This window comes from Myotis yumanensis, unplaced genomic scaffold (genome assembly GCF_028538775.1).
Source record: "Myotis yumanensis isolate MYYU_CA2020_CCGP unplaced genomic scaffold, mMyoYum1.0.hap1 SCAF_3, whole genome shotgun sequence".
Classification (NCBI taxonomy): Eukaryota; Metazoa; Chordata; class Mammalia; order Chiroptera; family Vespertilionidae; genus Myotis; species Myotis yumanensis.
In genome coordinates, this window is record NW_027223754.1 from 18,009,904 (window position 1) to 18,030,048 (window position 20,145).

The 20,145-nt window shown below is 37.3% G+C and overlaps 1 pseudogene; it reads left to right on the forward strand.

Moving 5' to 3' along the window:
• The first annotated feature begins 593 nt into the window (after positions 1-593).
• On the forward strand, positions 594-18,352 carry LOC139005858 (small ribosomal subunit protein uS2-like; annotated as a pseudogene).
• Positions 18,353-20,145: the final 1,793 nt, after the last annotated feature.

Below are 20,145 nucleotides of genomic sequence, written 5' to 3' on the forward strand. Positions count from 1 at the left end.
GAGAATAGGTCCTTCATTCTTGAATGTGAACTGGGGCAGCATATCACGAATCATCTACCAAACGAAATATGGGAATCCTTCTATAATGTGGTAAGACCCTGAAAATTATAATAATATCCTTTATAATAAAAGGGTAATATGCAAATAGACTGAACTGCAGAACAGCTGAACAACCAATCAAAGTGTAATATGCTAATTATATGCTAAGGCTCCTCAACCACTTGCTAAGATGTGCACTGACCACCAGGGGGAAGACAATCAACTGGTTAACCAGTCACTATGACCAGTGCACTGACCACAAGGGGGTAGATGCTCTGATCAGAAGGTTAGCTTGCTGCTGGGGTCCAGCAGATTGGGATTGAGCGAGATGGGCTGGACACCCCTGGAGCCCTCCCACGATCCCTTCCCAGCCTGATTGTGCACCAGTGGGGTTCCTCAGCCTGGCCTGCACCCTCTCACAATCCGGGACCCCTCAGGGGATGTCAGAGAGCCAGTTTCAACCAATTCTGCAGGCCACTCCTCTTGGGAGAGCGCCAGATGCAGGGCTCATGGCTGGTGAGTGCTGCTGCGGCAGTGCGAGTCTCTCCCGATCGATGGGGACTGATTGGGCACAAGCTCACAGCAGGCACAGTGGGGCTGGGATGAGTGGGAGCAGCAGGTAGGAGCTGCAAGCAGTGTTAGACTGCAGGTTTTGGCCTGATCCCTGCAGGCCACCCAGAGGGACCCCACCCATGCACAAATTTGTGCACTGGGCCTCTAGTATTTTATATATTTTTGAAAAGAAAGGTAGAGGTTTTAGGGATTTATAGCATATTTGAAGTGAAGGATAACAAAAAAAGTTGGAGTGGGGGAGAAAAGGAAATGTGGACAGTATACCTGAGCATGTACTGGAATATACTCCAACTGCTTTTAGTTCCATAATGTGAAGTGCCACTTGTTTTTCAGTAAAATGAAAGCCAGCCTAGAGCAACAAGTTTCTGCTAGCCTGAGCCACATTTAGGCAATTTATGGGAAGTAGTTTATTCCAGTCTCATTTATCAGTCTACAAATACCATTCTCTTCTGAGTTCTGAGTCTGTTCAGTATGCTCATGATTAGTGGTACTCTTCAGTAGAGTATGGCAGTGGACTTGGGGTGGTGAACACACAATAAAATGTACAAATGATGTGTTTTAGAACTCTATACCCAAAACCTGTATCATTTATTAACTAATGTCACCCCTATAAATTTAATAAAATTAAAAATTAAAAAGAATATGAATTTGGTTTGTTGTTAGACTTAATTTCTTATGTTATTTAAAATACAAAAGGATGAATTTAATTAGGAATTTAAAAAGTGATAACTTATTTGAGAGGCCTTCTCTGACTTCCCAACTTAAGCAGCATCTTTCTCATTATTCCTTGTCTCATTACCCTTTTCGTTTTTGTATTCATCACTATCTGATATATAATATTTTTGGGAGGAATGACTGTATCTTCCACCTCCTTTTGAAATGTGAGTTTCATGGAAGCAGAGAATTTATCCACTTTGTTTATTGCAACATCACTAACATCTAGAAAAGTACTTTATACATGGTGGATGCTCAGTAAATGTTGGCTAAAAGATAAACCAATGAATATGAGTCATACTCTATTTGGTTAATACACTTCTCTGCTTTTGGGACACATTGTTAAAGTTAAGGTCATAAATTCGATTAAGAATTAATGATTGCTTTTGAAGAATTTGGACTAAAATTGCTGTAACTTTTCATCTATGAGAGTTTCTGGAGTTGCAGTCAGAAGAATTAACTATGGTTAATACCTCATTAAACAATTTAATGTCAGTAACCAGAGATATTCATATTTCATCAATTGTTCTGATTTTGTGGCTCTTAACAGCTACTGTAGCATTGATGATGATGATGGTGATGATGATGAAGCAGGTAATATTCATTGAACATGATTTTTGCTAGTCATAGTATTAAGAGTTTGGCATTCTTCAACTTATATGAGGTTCACTACAACCATATGAGGAATAGTTGATGATTTTACTAATGTGAAAGCTGAGATGTACAGAAGTAAATGTCTAAAGCCGTACACCTGACCGATGGTGGAACCAGCTTTTGAACTGGGATGGGACTTACACCAAAGTCTGTGATCTTACCTACTATGATATTCTGAGGCAGTGGTGAGGCAAGAGAAGGGAGAAGGAGGAGATATAATTTGAAGGAATAAATCCCATACTTCCCTTTCAAAATAGGGAGGTAGGGAGGGGATATTTGAAGGTATTTAAGAAACATCATGTACAAATGGCAATTTCAGAACACTATTTGGAGGCTGGATATCCAGAATTTTGGGTAGAATCAGAGAGGAGCTTCTATTTCAATTGAGATTGGGAAGTAGACAAAGGATATATCAGAAAGAAGGGACAACAATGCTCACATATTGTCAGAAGTAAGGTCTGTAAATAATGTGTCCAATCAATGTAGTAAAAAAGCCTAGTGGTTAATCAAACTTCACTCTCTAAGTAGGATATTGCAATAAATTGGAAAATTAATAAAATATATGTACCTAAAAAGAAACAATTTATTTCAAGAGTTTTGTTAAACTAAATGTGGTGGAACAATAGTGGCACTTTATTCCCCCAACAATTCACATTCCTCATTCCTATATACTCTTTACCCATATTCCCTAATTGTTTACACTTTCCACATTTGTTTTATCTCTTACATCTACATATACATATACATAGTCATTATTATTGTTATAGCTAAAGAACTAAATAATTTGAGAGTAAATTTCAGGCTTAATAATGCTACCACAAAATATTTCAACATGTATTTTCTAAGAACAAGGAGATTATTTTATCTACCCATAATATAATGATCAAATTAATAAAGTTAGCATTGATGAAATTTTACCATCTAATATATGATCCATATTTAAATTTTACCAATTATCCCATTGGAGAAATGGCTGATTTATAACATTTCCCCCCCGATTCTAGTATCCAATTCAAGTATCACACATTGCATTTAATTGTCATACCGTTTTGCCTTCTTTAATTTGGGTTTCCTTAGTCATTTTTGTTTTTATAACACTAACATTTTTTTTGATAAGTTATGGTTGACATACAATATTATATTAGTTTCAGATGTGCAAGGTAGTGATTCAATATTTATATAGCTTATGAAGTAACCACCATGATAAGTCTAGTAACCATCTGTCACTGTATTGCTATAATGATATTATTGACTATATTCCCTGTGGTGTGGTGTACATTATATCCATGTGATTTATTTATTTTATAATTGGAAGTTTGTACGTATAGATGAATGGCTATATATAATGGAATATTACTCAGCCATAAAAAAGAATAAAATCTTGCCATTTGCAAAAACATGAATAGACCTAGAGGGTATTATGCTAAGTGAAGTAAATCAGACAGAAAAAGACAAATACCATATGATTTTACTTATATGTGAAATCTAAACAAAACAAAATAGCAAACAAACAAAAAAACAAACAAAAAAAACAAACAGAAACAGACTCATGGAATCAGAGAACCAACTGATAGTTGCCAGAGGGGATGGGTGAAAACATTAACATTCTAAAAGTAGGCAGGCCAGTTGTTTTGTAGAATGAGTCTCAGTTTGGGTTTGTCTGTTTCCTCATGTAGATTCTCGTGTTGTGAATTTTTGACATAAACTTTATTACGCAATGCTGTGCCCTTCTGTGTGTATCATCTTAGGGCTGTCAACTTGTACCAATATTGGTAAAGTTGACTTTAATCACTTGATTAATGTGTTATCTGTCAAGATTATCCATTGTAAACATACAATTTTCCCTCTGAAACGAAATAAACTGTGGAGAAAAACTGTTTAAATATCCCAACAAACTTTTACACAATGATTTTGGTATCCATTAATGATTCAATTATTACTATATATTTGTAAAATTTTCTAACTCCTCTTTTATTCCTTATAGATTTATTAGTCGGCATTTTCCCCATCACTTTTTTGAGTAACAATACTTTCTGGCACAATCAAATGTTTCAGGCTCATCCTGTACTTTTTGTCTTCTAACCCTGGAATCAGCCATTTCTCCAAGTAGTCCTAATTATTTTTTGGGGGTAATGGTATTTTGAAACCAAGATTTGGGTGCTAGGTGAGCTCATTGATAATGAGGTTGATTGTACATCCATACAGTTTAATGTTACTATAATGGGACATTTGTTATGAACACTAACCAAGTGAACATTAAGGATACATAATTTGGGAGTAACCACCAGTTACAAGGAGTTAAAATCTAGTTGAAATCATGATCATTAGTTTAACAAGCAATTATAATGATAAAAGATTGCATAAGTCACCTGGAGAGAAACAACCAAGTCTCATTTCCCAACTAAAGATCAATTGGTTGGTTACTCAGATTCTATAATGTTAGATTTATGAGATTGTGTTCTTTACCCTGTTGTGTTGGTAAGAATACTATAACTCTGGGATGGCATCAAAGTTAGCATTTCCATGACACTAATGATATGTAAGGAAATAAAGAAATAAAGAACGCATAGGTTGTTAATGTTCTAGAACAAGTTTTAGTGTAAGTATAATAATACATTTGAAAGCATTGCATTTCTCTACATTTTTATTTACTGATTAAGATGTTTGAGGTATTCTAAAGAATCAGCCAGGCTAAATTTGTCTTTTCCAAATTGTTTAAAGACACTTAAGTTTATAATAAAAATGAACATATTTTTAAAAAATCAACTTATAAAAATTATTGTAAATGCTTTAATAAATTGAACATTCAAGAAATGTAACTAGGAGTGAGTGTTATACATGCACAGAAGCCCCTTGATACAAAAAAATATTGAGAAATGAATCAGTGTACCCCGAGCTGTGATCTGGGCAGAGCATTGCAGTATCCACCACTATTGATATTTTTGTTTTCCTTTATAAGGTTGAGTAAAACGTCAGAATACACACAGATTCATAAATTATCAACCCTGAGAAGGACCTTAAATGTCACACATTTAATTATTTGAACCCTTAGCACAAATGAAGAAATTGAAACAGTAGCTAAGTATTCATCAAGGTACCAAAACATAGGTTAAGATACTTCCCTATGTTTCAGCTCTTCATACTCTCTATCTCCTCATAGTTTGATAATAAAGATTAAGGGACTATCTCACGGCAACTGTGTACTGAATTCTCAGACACAGCCTTTGAGAAGCCTTAGGAGAAGCAATGAATTACATATAGATGCTTGTTCTGCTGTTTCTTTCTGCCAAGGTGAAAAAAAGAGAGAGAATTAGTTTAATTGTTGAAACTAAAGCTATAATAAAGCTATTGCATAGAAACTAGGGTATACGATGGGAACATCACAGTTATTACTCAGGATAGTTGAAATTAAGTACAGCCTGGAGGCAGGGAATTAAACCAACTGATCCAGCAAGGTCCCATCAGCCCTTTGGCTGTGAAACTAAATTGAGAAAGTATTATTGTTTTTAATTGGTTCCCATTTGACCTTATTAAAAGTTAAACGTGCTTTTACTCTAACTTTTTATCCTCTTGACATTTCTCTCCTTGTATTTTATAGGTCCTTTTGTCTTCCTTCATCATAATTTTCTTCTTTTATCGTACTGTTTCCTTCTGGAAAAATATGGTGTGTCTCCTTGCCACTTATTATAGGAAACAACAGCAAAATATTCTTGAGTATCTAAATGGACTTTATTAGCTGTGTTCCTAAAAGAATTATATGAGGTAATTATTTCCCACTTCTAGAAACCTTGGCCATGTATTTTAATAATTGCTTGCAAGTATGTTTGCCTTTATGATGTAATGTAACATTTCTTTTCATCCTTGGTTCTCCAATAGCCTGACACAGAATAAGCTTTTAATAAATGTTTGTTGAATGAATTGATCATTGGTAATATATTATAGTTGTTTATTCAAGTACTCATCTCTTGCTAGATTGAATTAAAAATAGGGATAGAATCTTATTCATCTTTATTCTACTAGTTTTCCCATATACGGTTATGTAGTAGATATTTAAAATTTTGCAGTGAATAAAGGAATTAAAAAGGAATGAGAGTAGAAGGGACTCTCCTTATTACTTAAGGGGTGTGGGAAACCTCCCTCCAAAATTGCCTTTCTTCCTCACTGTCAACGATGTGGGCAATTCCACTGTAGGTTTATCCACTGTCTGCTGCTAAGGGGGTTCCTTCATAAAGTAAGTCCAGAATTTGGTAAGAACTCAAGGTCAATTTTAGAAATGCAATTACTTCTTCATAGAATGTGATCACTGGTGATCCAAAGGGAAAGAAAATCATTAATATGGGCAAAAGATACTGAAAGAGGAAGCTTTGCTACTTTGTAATGTTGCTGTAGGTCAACGTGGAAGTAAGATGAAAAGACTTTGAGATAGTCTAGTCTAGTGTGTAAATATTAAAACCAGGAAAGAAATTCATATGTAGCAGTATTTCTATGGGACTAATGAGGAGAGTAATTTTAATTACAAGGCAAACATATAAATGATAAGCTTCATTTGTTCATAAACAAAAATAACAAAATAATTTTTTGAGTGCCTGCTGTGTCCTAAGAATTGTGATAGGTACTGTGAATATAGAAGTAAACAGCAAAAATATGTATTATGCTAAGAGTTTTCCAGCTTGTAGGCAAGATTTATATTGAGTAAATATCACCAAAAAAATCTACATATTTACAGTTGAAAAAGCAAATGTGGGGAAAATGGCTGGTATTGTGATACATATAACAATGAAACCAAGAGTTGATTCTTCATGCACTCGGGAGGTGGGTCTCTCAGCCTGGCCTGCTCCCTCTCGCCCGCAGTCTGGGAGCCCTCGGAGGATGTCTGGCTGATGGCTTAGGCCCAATCCATCAGTTGGACATCCTTAGCGCTGCTGCGGAGGTGGGAGAGAGTCCCGCTACCACTGCTGTGTCGCCAGCTGTGAGCCTGGCTTCTGGCTGAGCGGTGCTCCCCCTGTGGGAATGCAATGACCACCAGGGGCAGCTCCTGCATTGAGCTGGATTGGGCTGAAACCTTCTCTCCTACATCCCTCGAGGGGTCCCAGATTGAGAGAGGGTGCAGGCCAGGCCAAGGGACCCCACAGGCGCACAATCGGGACTGGGGAGGGACTGTGGGAGGGCTCCAGTGCATGTCCAGCCCATCTTGCTAGTCCCAATCAGCCGGACCCCAGCAGTAAGCTAACCTACCGGTTGAAATATCTGCCCCCTGGTGGTCAGTGCACATCATAGCAACTGATGGACTCTCTGCCCCCTTGTGGTCAGTGCACATCATAGCGAGTGGTTGAGCAGTCTTAGCATATCAGCATATTACGCTTTGATTGGTTGAATGGACTACTGGATGATCAGACATTTAGCATATTAGGCTTTTATTATATAGGATAATATTTGCTCCACAACATTCTATGTATTATTCATTTTGTGTCTTCTACTTTCCTAGGAAATGGGCATTATTTCCTCATTTTTTTCAAATGAAATAATTAGAGCACAGAGACTTACAAGTAGTCTTCCACATATTTTTACTGGCCCTCGCTCTGTGACTCTTCAAAACTTAAAAAATAGAATGTTTTCTTTTCAAACTAATTTTGGTAATTTAGAACTGAGATTATCAGCTTTGCCAGAATATTATATACATGCATGTTTATTTCATTTCTGCAGCTATTTCTTCTCTTCTTCCCCCTTCCCTGATTCTCCTATGCCCAGATTCAAATATAGCTCAAGGCATTAATATCTACTCTGCCTTCTTATGACTGGTTATTTGTACCAAACTGAGAAAACAAGTGTAAAAAGGGTTTTGCAAACTATTATGAGTTATAGATGTCAAAGAGATCTAGAAATATATATTTTAATCTGAAGGTTAAGGTCACTCTTATGTGCGGATTATCAGTGATGTCAATGAACAAGAGAAGAGATACATTTTCCCCACGTTTCATTAATACCTTGAAAACTTATGGTCATTATGTTGTTCTCTGTAAATAAAGGGGAAAGAATGAGAGTATATACAATGGTTTCATTTACATGTAGAATTGAAGAATCCAAGGAAATGCTACAACCATGCACTTGTATTTCGGTAGGCTGTTTTAGTCTCCTGCAATTTAAAATTGGTAATTTTTATTGTAGGTAAATTTATTTTAATAAAGTTGACTTTAGAAAGTTTTGAATGTAAAGTAAAACAAAGGACACTACCATTGTACAACCCTTTAAGATGTAGGTATTGGGCATTGATGGCTGTTAACATCTCCAAAAGAGAGACAACTAGACATTATGTGCCTTCTGCTGAAAGAATGCAACACTACCTAGAGCAGTGATGGTGAACCTATGACACGCGTGTCAGAGGTGACACGCGAACTCATTTTTTTGGTTGATTTTTCTTTGTTAAATGGCATTTAAATATATAAAATAAACATCAAAAATATAAGTCTTTGTTTTACTATGGTTGCAAATATCAAAAAATTTCTATATGTGACATGGCACCAGAGTTAAGTTAGGGTTTTTCAAAATGCTGACACACCGAGCTCAAAAGGTTCGCCATCACTGACCTAGAGTAATATCAAATGCCAGGATCTGGTCAAGTACCTGGATCACACATCCAATTTACAAATAATCTAGCAGCCAGAAGATATGTTGAACTACTCTGTGAGGATCCAATCACCAATATCCAAACTGTGAGAATCTTTATAGAGAAAAAACCTTTTAAGGACAAAATAAAAAACAGGCCAGGCAGTAGCCTGTGACCAAGGTACATGCCCTTGGTCAGAATCAAACCCAGGACCTTTTGATCTGCAGGCCGACACTCTGTCCACTGAGCCAAACTGGCTAAGGCTTCAGTTATTCTTAAAACCTGTTTTTATTTCAGCTTCTTATTTAATATTTATAGAGATTGTGTAGAATACATGCAAAGGATTGAAACTTTTAAAAATCCTATTTTTATTCAGTTTGCATTCAAGTACTTTAAAAATGGACATTTCATCAGAGATAATGTTATGTCTCTTTACCTTATTATATCCATGACTGTGTGAGTCTTTACACTGTTATCCACTCTTTCCTAGTAATACAGAATTAGGCTATGGCTCTTAAGTTGGCAGTTTTGAGAAAGAAATTCTAAATTCTAGATGCTGCTCTTTAGGGATAAATTGATAATCACACCACAGTGTTAGACCCAAACAAACCTACATATACATCTGGTTTAAATCAAAATCTTTCTCCGATCTGTGGATAGAAATGCAATGTGTATTCTCTGCAAGGCTCACTAAAGAACGACTCCTCCCATTTCAAGGATCTAATGGTTTTAGGGCCCTTGAGGAATTTGGATTAATAGAGGCTACTCAGAGAATTGCAGAACATAGAAAAGCCAGCTAGTGAATGTATAACAGTTGGATCCAAGAGCTAAAATGTAATCTCATGAGGCAAAGCAAACAAAGAAATATCCACAGATTTAGTAAAATACTGATGATGTAAGATTTTCCTATTGTGTTTTTAGCTTTGCAGATGCAGCGTGAGTTTATATATAACTACATCAATTATATCAGCTTAAAGTATAGATTATGGAGAAGCCTATGTTAATTGTCATCATTCAATGGTTTCCGCGTTTCCTCATGAGCCTGCTACCTATAATCATCAAAATACTAAGCTGGGGCTTCCATCTGTGGAAAGTCATTCCTGAAAGTAGTTATTTTCCTTTTTAGCATTTAAATCACACGCATTGACCTGAAACCTAGACTTAAAATTCTATCAAAACAATTGCTGCAATTTTATAAGGTAAACCTCAGTTCACATCCTCTTGGGAGGGTCAGGGTTAGTTGTGTAGCCTCCATTGAAAGGCAGAGGATTCTGTGGTGTAGGAAAGTGATGAGATGCCCGATGTCACCAGTAATAAGTGGAAGGATTGTTATGGGGACCAGTGATTCTCCTAGAAAATTGAGGTCTTTGTGCCTGATCAAGTTTGACCAACCCAACTGAATATATTTCTTCTAACTCTACTGATAGATACTGGTTTGGGAGTTCCCAAGATGAAATTTATCTTTCTAATACCTGTTATCCTATATAATAAAAGGCTAATATGCAAATCAACCTGACAGCAGACTGGCCGGTCGCTATGACGTGCACTGACCACGAGGAGGCAGACGCTCAATGTAGGAGCTACCCCCTGTGGTCAGTGTGCTCCCACAGGGGGAGCACCGCTTAGCCAGAAGCCCGGCTCACGACTGGCAAGCACAGCAGCAGTGGCATGAGCCTCTCCCGCCTCTGCGGCAGCACAGGGAGCGGGCCTAAGCCATTAGTCGGACATCCCCTGAGGGCTCCCAGACTGCGAGAGGGCACAGGCCAGGCTGAGGAACCTCCGCACCTGTTAGTCACTTAGTAGCCGTCTTGGTTATCAGATCAACTGTTGCAGTATCGCATTGCTTGTGTTCAAGTAACCCTTATTTTATTCAGTAAGGCCGAGGAGAAGCTGTACAGTGTGCTGCCTATAAGTGAAAAGGTGAGTAAAGTACAGTAAACTACTTTGACAGAGAGAACCATTCAAATAACTTTTATTACAATTATTGTTATAGTTCTATATGATTATGTTATTGTTGTTAATCTCTTATTGTGACACATTTATAAATTTAACTTTATCACAGGTATATCAAGGAAACATCATAGTATATATAGCATTTCATTCCAACAAAGAAAGAATTTTAATATTGTTTCAGGGGGGCCCACTGGGGGCCCAAACATATCCTCTGTGGATAAGGGGGGACTACTTTATATTTACGAGGAGAAACTGGCTGATAAGTAAAACACCAGAGCTTTGTGACACCAGTGATTGCGGCAAGTACATTGCAATCTTAACTAAGACATAAAAGAAAGATAGCAGATCAGTTCATTGTTTAATGAGAAATAATTCTCAATGAGACAGGGCCTAATTTTAAAAAATAAACAGTTCTATTTTTGATAGGCTCTACAAGGTTTACACTAAAAACGAATTATTTTTGAAAAGTCGTGTGTTTGGAAGGTCGTTTGATCTTCACAGTCATCTCTGCATGAACTCATTTATATGTGAAATTTCAAAAACAAAGCACACAACACAACAAAACAAAAACTAGACTCATAAATGCAGAGAACAGAATGGTGGTTGCCAGACGGTGGGGGTGAAAGGGGGAGAGAAGAAATGGGCTAAGGGCATCAAGAGCCACAAGCTTCCAATTATAAGTAAGTCATGGAGATGTACTATACAGCCTGGGGAGTACAGTCAAAAATATTGTACTTTGGTGATCATTTTTCAATGTATACAAATGTTGAATCACTAATCCTATATAATAAAGAGCTAATATGCTAATTAGACCAGATGGCAGAACGACCTTTGGGAACGACCTTTCAAAATGACCAGTAGGTGGGGGGTGTGTGTGTGTTGGGGGGTTGTAGGGCCAGGAGGCAGCCGGGGCTGTGAAGGCCTACTCTTGCACGAATTCATGCACTAGGCCTCTAGTATACATATGAAACTAATATATCAGTGTATGCCAGTTATACTTCAATAAAAAAGTAAATAAATAAGATTAAAAAATTTTGAAGAATGTGTCAGCTGTTTGCATCACGAGAGAGCTCTACTTTCTGCCTTGTTGTAGCTGCTTGAAACAGCACCTTGTTGTCAGTTGCAGGAACACTAAAAAGCAGAGTTTGTTGGTCCACATAGATCATCACTGAGGGCCATGAGCAATGTGCAGCTGTTCTTTCATTGCACCAGGAAAGCAAACGTGTTGCTGTGTTACATGTGTGTGTGCTTAGACCTCCCAAACTTGCTTCTTTCAGAATAATTTCCCCAGAGTCAAATCCTAGCCAAGAGCAGCCTTTACGTACCGAGGCGGGCACGCATGCTAGCTGGAGGCTTTTTTCTGAAGTTGTAAAGGTTCCTGGGTACTTCACTGGCTGGCTCAAGTATGAAATTGTGCAGGTTTTCATATTAAAAAAGTGGTCCTTAAATTTTTCATCCAAAACACCTCCCCTTTTATTCAAAATCAGGGATAATTAGAAAAGTAACTTCATAAGAGTCCAGCGTTTTAAGAGAAAATAAAGTTGTTTAAAGGCATGCAAATTACGGTGTTTATTTTTTTCTTTCATAGCAGTAGTTGTGCATTCCTTCACGCTCTGCTTGGCTGTTTATGTTTGGTATCTACATCTGTTTCTTTTCAGCTCTAAGATGCTCTTTTACTCCAGTAAGAACAAATTCTTCCCTTATTTACTCTAGCAGAGATGACACGGGGAACCCTCATTATCTATGCAATTGGGTGAAACTACAGCAAAATAAAATGGATTTTCATGGATAAAATTTACATCATTGAAAACAGAACATTTTATCTCTAAGGTAAGTAGTACCACCTTTTTTTTTTTTTTGACTGCAGCTTTACAATTCTTATGGAAAACAAAATAGAAATGAATCAAAAAGAAAAATCAACTCTGTCCCTTTACAAAGTGGTAAATACATATGTCAAATTTCCTAAGAACTGTAAATGGCTTTTATTAGCAAATTGTTTTATCCTGATATAATTACATTAAGTAATTTGGTTTCCAGAGGAGTTTGAATAATTAAAAAGCACCTGCTGATGTTCTCCAGTAGAGTAAAAGAGTATTTCAATAATATACTAACAGCAGAAACTGAAAAAGAAAAGACTTAAGTAGAAGGATCATTTTAACTAACCTATTTATTAATATTCAAACTTCAAGCTTATTATATCAAAACATGCTAGCCATTAGTTACAGATAGATGACATTAGTGATAAATCAGATATATTGTTGTTTTTTAATATAATAAGGATAGATGCTTCTCCTCCCCCTCTTGATCTGGCTGTTCAATATCCATATGGGAGACATGAATTCCAATTGACTTTCTGGGTCACCTATGGAATTGGATGAAGGCTAGCATGGATCAATGATATCCACAGATAAGCTCAGGACATTTTAACTTTTATCTCTCCAACCCGCTCCCCCCCCCCCCCCTCCAAATTATTTCAGAGTCATTGAGATTCAGCAAAATGTGCTGAGTATGTTTTTTTTCATTTCTAACTGTGGCTGGTTACCTTACAGCAGTTCTCAACCTGTGGGTTGCCACCCCTTTGGGGGTCGAATGACCCTTTCACAGGGGTCGCCTAAGACCATCGGAAAACACATATATAATGACATATTGTTTTTGTGATTAATTACTATGCTTTAATTATGTTCAATTTGTAACAATGAAATTGGGGGTCACCACAACATGAGGAACTATATTAAAGGGTCGCAGCATTAGGAAGGTTGAGAACCACTGCCTTAACAGAAATCTAGGAAAAATAGGCATGAATTTAGCACCTCATCATTACTGGTAAGTAAGCATGGCTGAATTTGCCATGCTCTTTCCCTTGCAAACCATGTCTTTTAGCCTTGACAAATAACAGCCTACCTTCTGCTGAACTTGCTCTTAACCCTTCTCCATGCTGAATAACTGCTCAGAACTTGACTGAGATAAAGGGTCCAGCTGCTGCAGAAGCCAGCTTGCATGGCACAAGCAAGGGTTAGCATCTATTCTCAAAGGTTCATTACCTAAGCATGGGACAGCTGTCCTGTCCCTCATCCTAACCACTTTGGACCTGCAGATTATTCTCACCTCATTCTGTGGTAGAGCTGAGGCTGGAGGAGGCTGTGCTGAGAATGACAACATGACAGAACACCTGAGAATGTGGCATCTGGCCACACAGTGACTTTAATGAGACAGGCCCTCATTTCTCTTTGGGGTCTGACGTGATGACAAGACCATATTTGTTAGTTTTTTATGCACTGCTCAGTTCTTTCAATGAAAAGCACTCTATGTGGGGTTAGGGGTGGCTGGATGGCTAAAAAAAAACTCTGTTAAAAAAATTCCAGTGTCACAGGAATGTAAAGTACAGCGTAGGGGTATAGTCAGTAGTATTGTAATAACTATGTATGGTGTCAGGGGGGTACACCTGAAACTAACCCAAAGTAATATTGAATGCAAACTGTGACTGAAGGATAAAAAAGAGCTTAAAATATTAAGAAGAATAACTAAGGCATCTTTTAAGAAATGAAAAAAAACCAAAATCTCAATGTACTCTGGCTATGTTTTCTAAAGTTTGGACTATCCTGAAAGTAGGTATTTTTTTCTATTTATTTTGGAAATCAAGTAGCAGATTCACACCAAGACCCCCCTCAGTTTATTTCTTTGTAAATAATTTGTAAATCCACTTAATGATTCTTTCACAAAAAAGAATCATTCTGATTTCTCTGATTTTGGGGAAAAAGACTTGGCCATCTTTAAATCTTTAATATCTAAACACTAGGAGGTGCTGTAAGATAACATTAAAGAACACGTTCCCCCATCTCCCCCTCCCTCCTACAGATTTACAAGTTTCTAATTCTAGTTACACAAAGTTTATTAACAAAACTGTTTCCTCTGAAAAGTCCTCAAAGTCCAGATTCTAAGGTATCCAGAATCGCAGACCAGCCCTAGATCGATCAAGGGCAGACAATAGCCTTGTCAAGACTTCAGGGCTATTAGTCAAGATTTGTGGAGAGACAGTTTCCACATGGCTATAACCAGAAACTATTTGTGGGAGGGTAGTAACTAAAGAATATTGATACTTTTTTTTTTTTATTATTTTGTGCAACACTGTTTAAAATGCAATCAGAAAGCCAGAAGAGACTGTCAAGTGAATTCTAGAGTCTGTGTATTACCTCTTTCTTGCATGAATATTCGCTCTTCCATCTTCATATCAGGTAAGACTATGAAGACCATTAGGTACATAGTTAAAGAGAAATTCATTTGTATTTTTCTAATGAACTAATAAGGAAAGCATACCAATAAACAATTTTTAAAAATTGTCAGCTTCAAAGAGAAGTAATTCACTTAAAATGAAACTAGGATTTGAAATGTGCAATTTGATGAATTTTGACAAATATGTATAGTCATGTAACCACCACTAAAAATCATGATATAGAACATTTGTATCACCCCCCAAAAGTTTCCTCATGCCCCCTTTAAATTAATATTATCACACCACATCCTGGACCCTGGCAACCACTGATCTCCCTTTTCTATAACTGTATTTTTAATCATCTAGAATTTTATATTATCTTTCATGCCCATTTTTTTTTAACTTCTCATAATGCTTTTAAGATTCATCTTTGTTGCATCTATTAGTAGTTTATTCATTTTCATTACAGAGTGATGTTTTATTACATGGACTTATCTCAATTTGACTTATATTCAACACTTGAACATTTGTGTTCTTTCCAGTTTGGAGATGTGATGAATAAAGTGCAATGAAGTTTCTTGTTTCAGGCTTTATATGAACATATGCTTTTCCTTTTCACCTGAGCATCTGGAATTGGAATGGATAGAGCATATAGTCGTATATGCTAAACTATTAAAGCAAAGGCTGCACTGTTTTCCAAAATGATTGTATCACCTTACATTACCACCAATAGGGTATGAAAGTTCCAAACCCTCTATACTTCACCAACACTTGATATAGTCAGTCTTTTTCATTTCAGCCATTCATATGATTTTAATTTGCAATTCTCTAATAGTAAGGATACTGAGTATCTCTTCATGTGCTTACTTGACATATTATATCTTCTTTGGAATTTTTCATTCAAATATTTTGCCAATTTATAATTGGGTTGTGTTTTTCTATTACTGAGTTGTGAGAGTTTTTTTTATACATAAAAATATACATCCTTGATCAGATTAATGCTTCACAAATATTTTCTTCCAGTTGCTGGCTTGTGTTCTCATTCATTTGTTTCAAAGAGAAGAAGATTTTAGTTTTCATGATGTCTTCCTTATATATATATATTTTTTTAATGGATAATGCTTTTTGTAATGTTGCTAAGAAATCTTTGTCTGACTCAAGAAAACTGAAGTTTTCTCCTAAAAGTTTTATAGTTTTCAGGTTTACATTACACCTGGGGTTATTTGTGCTAATGTTGTATATCTGTGAAGTTGGATCAAAGTTCATTTCTTTTTGCATATATTTTTTCACTTTTCTAGCATTCTTGATTTAAAAAGACTACCCTTTTCCCACTGACTTGCTTTCACACCTTTATCAAATATCAATTGTGTGTGTGGGTTTATTTCTGGGATCTATATTTATCTAATGACCCAATTTTCTATCTTTGCACCAATATTACAGTGTCTTGATCCCTGTACCAGGGTCAGTTACATAATTTGTGGGGTCCAGTATTAAAAGAAAATATGGGTTCTTTTGTTCAAAAATTATTGAGAATTTCAATGCAGTGACAGCAAAGTATCGTTCCAAGCATAGGACCCTTCTAGAAAGCTGGCCCTGAATGTAGTTATAATATTAATTGTGTGTGTGTGTGTGTGTGTGAATACTCACCCAAGGATATTTTTTTTCCATTAACCTGTAGAGAAAATGGAAGGGAAGAACTGTTCTCTCTCTGTTCAGCATGTTCTTCTCCAGTAATTTCCTGAAAATTCCAAACCTCTTAATATCCCCAGATTCTCAGTTCCATCTATACCTAGCTGGTCCACCAGGCTCTACTTGGGTTCCTTGCATCAGTTCTGTGGACTAGAAATTCCCTCAAGGCAATATACTTAGGACAATTGTATGGATGACATAGTTTGTTTCTTTTCTCTCTGGGATCACTCTCCTTCATTGAATAATGTCCAGTATTTTGAAAACCATTGTTACATATATTTTGTCTCTTTTGTATTGCTTTTGTTATTTCAAGTTGGAAGTGGGATAGTAAATCTAGTCTTTTACGCTTTAATTTTTTTTTATATCTCCCCAGCCTCTGGCTTAAGTTTCTATAAATATTTATTTTTCTCTCTCACTAAAGGTCACATACTCCATATTGTCCACTTTTTGGTAAACACAGTGAATGAAAAACTAAATGAAAGGTATGATCTAAAGGAGATGTTTACAAGGAACATAGAAATCTTAACGCTTTCTATATGAACTATCAAGTTCTCTCGACTTAGAATTGTTCCCTATTAAAGCGTAGCTCTTTTCTAAAGACCTTGAAGCTTTTTTACTTTTTTAGTGCCAAGAAAAGTTTGTTTGCATTATCAGATCAATGAAAATATTGAAGCTCTTCAATTCTGGAAAATACCCAATATGCATATTGGAGTGCAATTTTTAATTTGTCCTGGGTAGTTTAGTAGTAATTATAATTTAAATATAAGCTCTTGACATTTCTTTCTTTTTAAAATCAGTTCTAAAAGGGCTCTACCTTAGTGTTAATTATACAAATTCTCTTTGAGAATAACTGAACCAATAGTATTAAAAGAATATCCAACTGTGCATCACTCTTAGTTTCTAGTATGAAAAGTCTCTTGATTTATGGCGTAACAATAACTATAGCCATTATAGTTCAGTTCTGATAAATGTTTATTTTACTTAAAAATACTGGTTCAAGCTCCCGCACTACCCAGGGAGGGCTCCATACGGCGTTGTTCTCGGTTCCCACGTAACTTAAGGGAAACTTGTCACAGTGTCCGGAGCCCTTGATGTCCTGCACATGGAGGAGGAGGATGTCCTCCGATTCCTTGCAGCAGGAACCCACTTAGGTGGCACCACCTTGACTTCCAAATGGAACAGTACATCTACAGAAGCAAAGGTGATGGCATCTACATCACCAATCTGAGGAGAACCTGGGAGAAGCTTCTGCTAGCAGCTCGGGCCACTGTTGCCATCGAAAACCCAGCTGATGTCAGTGTCATATCATCAGGAATCCGGGCCAGCGAGCTGTGCTGAAGTTCGCTGCTGCCACTGGAGCCACTCCTACTGACGGTCGCTTCCCTCCTGGAACCTTCACCAACCAGATGCAGGCAGCCTTCCGGGAGCCAAGCCTTCTGGTGGCTACTGGCCCCAGGGCTGACCACCCAGCCTCTCACAGAGGCATCTTACGTGACCCTGCCCACCATCGCTCTGTGTAACACAGACTCTCCTCTGCGCTATGTGGACATCGCCATCCCTGGCAACAACAAGGGGGCTCACTCAGTGGGTCTGATGTGGTGGATGCTGGCCCGGGAAGTGCTACGCATGCGTGGCACCCATTCCCGTGTTCACCCGTGGGAAGTCATGCCCGATCTTTACTTCTACAGAGAAACTGAAGAGACTGAACAGGAAGAGCAGGCCGCTGCTGAAAAGGCTGTGACCCAGGAGGAATTTCAGGGTGAATGGACTGCTCCTGCTCCTGAGTTCACTGCTGCGCAGCCTGAGGTCGCAGCCTGGTGCCCTCTGTACCCATTGGGCAGTTTCCTACTGAAGCCTGGAGCGCTCGGCCTGCCCCTGAAGCCTGGTCTGCGGCCCCCCCTGCGGCAGGTTACTGACTGGTCCTAAGCTGTTCTTCCACAAACTCTTAACAGAATGGAAATAAGGTTGATGGAAAATAAACACTTTATATATATAATGTCCAAGGCAAATTTTAAGTTTTATAAAATTCTCCCTTTCACTTTATCTAACTTTGGCAAGTTTATGTGAGAGTAGTACACCCACTGTTTTAAACTTGCTTTTTTCATTAACATGTCCTGGATGATGTTTCTCTATTAGCATTTCTATTTGTAAATATTTTGCAAAATGTTTCTTGATGTGCATGTATTATAATTTATGTAATCAGTCCCCTTTTCCAGTATTTTTTAAAATATATTTTGATTGATTTCACAGAGGAAGGAAGAGGGAAAGAGAGATAGAAACATCAATGATGAGAGAGAATCATTGATTGGCTGCCTCATGCACTCCCCCTACTGGGGATTGAGCCCACAACTCGGCATGTGCCCTGACCAGGAATTGAACCATGACCTCCTGGTTCATAGGTCAGTGCTCAGCTACTGAGCCACTCCGACTGGGCCCCTTCTTAAGTTTTAAATATAATTTCTTATCCAGTTAAAACATTAACATCAGCTACACTTATTTTATTTTCAATATTAAACATCTAGAAACTTTTCAGGGTTTGTATTTTATTTACAGATTTTTTCAGAATTTTTTGTCCACTTCAGTTGGCATATTTCTATTAGAATTTTTGACTAAGATAAAGGATAAAGGCTTTAAAAAATCCACAAAAGCAGCCTCTACAGCAGCTTCTCTTGGCAAAGCACAGCCCAGAACTAAGCCAATAAGTCCGTTCAACTTTACTGCCTTGCCTTAGGGGCCATGAGTTGTCACCATCCTTTCTGTAAATGTTTCAGAAGAATGCTTCAATTCACATTTGGCTGGTGGGATTCAGTCCTTTGGCATAAATGGATACTACAAATAGGTTCCAGTTTGGTGGTCATGCATTACAATTTTTATTTTGAAATTATATGTCAGAAAGGATATAAAATTTACCGATTTTTGTAAATTATCACTTCCAAGTTATCACTTCCAAGCTAATTTACAAAATTTTGTAAATTTCAGGTTTTAAAAAATATTGACATTCTTTCTGCAAAATGAGGCATAATGTTTTCTAAAGCAAGGTTTAAGATTACTAAGAAATTTCTGATACTGTTTTTCAATGGGCTTTATAAAGGAACTAGAGGTCCGTTGCACAAAGAGATTCGTGCAGTAGGCCTTCCTTCCCCTGGCTGCTGGCATCAGTTTTCCTCCGGCGCCAGGGACCCAGGCTTTCGCTCTGGCCAGTGCCTTCAGTCTTTGCGGCTCTGGCCGGAGCCTTCAGTTTTCGCTCCGCCACTTCACATCTACGTATGCAAATTACCTGCCATCGTTGTTGGGCTAATTTGCATACTCTCTTGATTGGCTGGTGAGAGTAGCAGAGGGATGGTCAATTTACATGTTTGTCTATTATTAGGTAAGATATTTTGGAAAGAAAAACACAAAGAAGAAAGGAAGATCACCTTGTAAATAAAGTAAATGTGCCATGCATTTAATACTTTTTCTTCTAAAAGCTGCTTCCTTAGATATTAACAAATTAAATAGCACTAGAGCAGTGGTTTTCAACCTTCCTAATGCCGCGACCTTTTAATACAGTTCTTCATGTTGTGGTGATCCCCAACCATAAAATTATTTTCATTGCTACTTCATAACTGTAATTTTGCTACTGTTATGAATCATAATGTAAATATCTGATATGCAGGATGTATTTTCATTGTTACAAATTGAACATAATTAAAGCACAGTGATTAATCAC